At 60.0% G+C, this 3,472-nt stretch overlaps 1 long non-coding RNA gene across 1 annotated transcript; it reads right to left on the bottom strand.

Annotated features, from left to right (window-relative positions):
- Positions 1-1,117: 1,117 nt before the first annotated feature.
- Positions 1,118-3,188, bottom strand: LOC144225733 (uncharacterized). The gene is made up of 3 exons (XR_013333377.1): positions 2,718-3,188; positions 1,746-2,540; positions 1,118-1,443 (listed from the first exon to the last, which is right to left on the bottom strand). It is a non-coding gene; the product is annotated as an uncharacterized LOC144225733 (long non-coding RNA).
- Positions 3,189-3,472: the final 284 nt, after the last annotated feature.

Below are 3,472 nucleotides of genomic sequence, written 5' to 3'. Positions count from 1 at the left end.
GCGTCAGGCTCTGTGCTGAGCATGGAGCCTGCTTAGGAGTCTCTCTCCCTCCCTCTGCCCCTCTCCCCTGCTCACTCTCTCTCTCTCCGTATAAAAATAATAATAGGGGCGCCTGGGTGGCTTAGTCGGTTAAGCGTCCGACTTTCGCTTAGGTCATGATCTCGCGGTTCGTGGGTTCGAGCCCCGCATCGGGCTCTGTGCTGCCAGCTCAGAGCCTGGAGCCTGTTTCAGTCTGTGACTCCCTCTCTCTCTGACCCTCCCCTGCTCATGCTGTCTCTCTCTCTCTCCTAGAAATAAATAAAACATTAAAAAAAAATTTAAAAAAAAATAATAATAATTAAATAATAAGATAAAAAGTAAAAAGAGTCAAGAAAGGAAGCAAGGAAGGAAGGAAGGAAGGACAGACAGACAGGAAGATGTACGGATGGGATGGGGTGAGTCCGTAGAGGAAAGGCCTCCACCTCATTCATCCTTAGGAAAATGCAAACTAAACCCACAGTGAGAGGCCGTCACCTGCGCAGTCACATGGCTCAAAGTGAAAAGGCCGACTGGACCGAGGGTCAGCGCCTCGCGCAGCGATTCCTGTCCCCGCCGGGGGACGTGAGACGGCACCGCCACTGTGGGGAACAGTTTGACAATTCATTTTTCTTCGCTTTAAGTGTAACCTCCGTTTTATTTATTTATTTTCCAGAGAACAGCTTTTCTTCAGTCCTCGAAGACTTAGCTCCCTCCGTGGGCTTTGGTGGAGGGCGGGGGGTGGGGCGGCCGGTCCTTCCGCGACCCCAATGCGGTTCCCGGCCACTCGACACGAAGGGTATAGCTCGCTCGGTGCTGTGGTTGCACACACACACTCGCTCACACTCACACTCACACACCCCCACTCTCACGCACACTCACACACCCCCACCCCCTACTCTCACACACACACACCCACACTCACCCCCAGTCTCACGCACANGGGAAGGTCAGAGAAAGAGGGAGACACAGAATCTGAAACAGGCTCCAGGCTCTGAGCTGTCAGCACAGAGCCCGACGCGGGACTCGAACCCACGAACCGCGAGATCATGACCTGAGCCGAAGTCGGACGCTCAACCGACTGAGCCACCCAAGCGCCCCTACTTATTTATTTTGAGAGAGAGAAAGAGAGAACACGAGCAGGGGAGAGACAGAGAGAGAGAATCCCAAGCAGGCTCTGTATTGTCAGCACAGAACCCAACGTGGGGCTCGATCTCATAACCCTGGGGTCATGACCTGAGCCAAAACCAAGAGCCTGACACTGACCCGACTGAGCCCCCCGCCCTGGGCACCCTGAGTAAGGAACTTCTTACTGGCCTCGGCAGGGAACAGGGGTGTAGCTGGTGTAGTGAACGGGCTGCTTGTGGCCCCGGACCTTTTTGCACGACCATTGTTCTTTCGTTTCTTGTTCATCTTGGAAGTGAGGACCTGAGGAAAGATACAGTACTTCAAAAAAATTTTTTTTAATGTTTGTTTATTTTTGAGACAGAGAGAGACAGAGCGTGAGCGGGGGAGGGGCACCGAGAGGGAGACACAGAATCCGAAGCAGCTCCAGGCTCCGAGCCGTCAGCACAGAGCCCGACGCGGGGCTCGAACCCATGAACCGTGAGATCATGACCTGAGCTGAAGTCAGTCGCTCAAACGACTGTGCTCCCGGCGCCCCTGGATGTAGTACTTTATACAGAATATATAAANACCCGCAGAGGCCCATTCAAGGGAGTCTCTGTCACCTGGGTGTGACTGTCACCCGGGGCCCAGGTCCAGCGGCTGTAGCACCTTGGCCGGCAGTGATGCGATGCGTGCGGAGGGGCGGGGAGGCCTCTGCTCCCGGGCAGCTGATGTGGGGCTGTCCTCTGTCCTGGGGAGCCCGGCCCTAGGGCTGGGGTCAGGGAGCAGCACCCCGTCTCCGGCTCCCGGATGCCGAGGTGAGCTTCGTGCAGAGCGCAGCGGGCTGCACAGCAGGTCCCAGGGGGTCCCGGGCTGGGGGCCGGGGCAGCAGGCAGCTGTGTCCCCGAAGGGGGGACTGAACTACGTCGGAGCAGGAGGCGCAGAGGGGAGCAGTGCCCAGAGAAGGGGTGGAGTGGGGTGCAAGGGGAGAGGAGGCAGGCAGGGAGGGAGCGGGCCAGAGAGCACAGGAAAGCGAGTGGGCAGCTGCGGGGACAGACCAAGCGTCCAGCCCTGGAAGGAACGAGCAAAGGGCATCCAGAGGCCAGACGGGAGGGGGTTGCTCAGACCCCCGCCTGCTCCCAAGGAGCGGCCAGCCGGGGAATCTCACCGCAGGGACACCCCAGCGTGGCCCCTGGGGACGCAGCGGGGACGGAGGGACAAGCAGCCTGGGAACGGAACGGTGTGCAGCGCAAAGGCCACCCAGCGGAAGGTGTTTCTGGAGGGAAGCCCTTGAACCGAGGCAGAAATGTTCCAGAAGGCGCAGCAGAAGCCAAGGTCGGAACTGGGGAGGAGCTCACGCACAGATGCAAGGTACACGCTTCTCCCGGGAGAACCTGCCACACGACGGGCCTTGAGACCTATCGGGTTGTCACTGAAGTTCAGGGTTGAAGAATCACGTGGGCCGGGGTCCCAAGGAGAAGCCGCCCCCCCAGGAGGGTAAGGAATGGGATCGGCATTTACAATGGGGCAGAGGGCGCCCCGGGCTGTGGTGGGGCAGAAGGCAGAAAGCAGACCCCCCAGACTCCCAGCCTCACCTCAGCCTTTCTTTGAGACTCCCTGGCAGTGAGACCCCGGCCAGCGAGAACCTTCCTGGGGCCCCAGGGGAGAAGGCAGAGCTGGGTCTTCAGAGGCCTGGGGACACCTCGCACCAATTGTCCCCCGGGGTCCAGGACCCACAGGAGGCAGCGGGTAAGGACCCTGGAGACCCGGACCAGGGTGCAGACGGGGCTGCTGGGGAGCTGGGGGCACCTTCCAGGGTGGCACAGAGGCAAGCCTCCGTGCTGGGGGCGCACTGCAGGAGGGGTGCATTCCAGGGTCACCTGTGCCAGGACGGAGGGGGCCCCCAACCCTCAGACGGGGCCCTTTGGTCCCAGAGTGTGGGCCTGGGCCCGGGGACAGACCCTTCTGGTTTAGGGCATCAGCAGGACAGCAATTGGTCTCAGAGGACAAGGTGACCCCTGGGTGCCAGGTGAGCAGATGGTCTAGGGAGCAGGGGAGGAGGGGGAGGGCGAGGAAGGGGAGGAAGGGGAGGTGNGCCGGAGGAGAAAAAGCACATGGCTCCACTTTCCATGTTCCGTCATTTTTCCGGAACTAGCATCTCTCTGGAACATGGAGTTTCCCGGAGGCGTGTCTGTCTGTTTCCTGCCGTCACAGCCCCTCCACCTGGGGAAGTACCAGGTCGGCGGCGGCTGTTTCCGGGAGGGTCCGGTTGGAGGGAGGTGGGGTCTGTGTTGTGGCCCAAGCGTCACTTCCACCCCCTGAGCAGACGGAGGAACTGAGGCTGGGGGCG

This window comes from Crocuta crocuta, unplaced genomic scaffold (assembly GCF_008692635.1).
Source record: "Crocuta crocuta isolate KB4526 unplaced genomic scaffold, BGI_CrCroc_1.0 scaffold50, whole genome shotgun sequence".
Lineage (NCBI taxonomy): Eukaryota > Metazoa > Chordata > Mammalia > Carnivora > Hyaenidae > Crocuta > Crocuta crocuta.
Note: the sequence above shows the minus strand (reverse complement) of the source record. Positions and strands in the feature narration are given on the sequence as shown.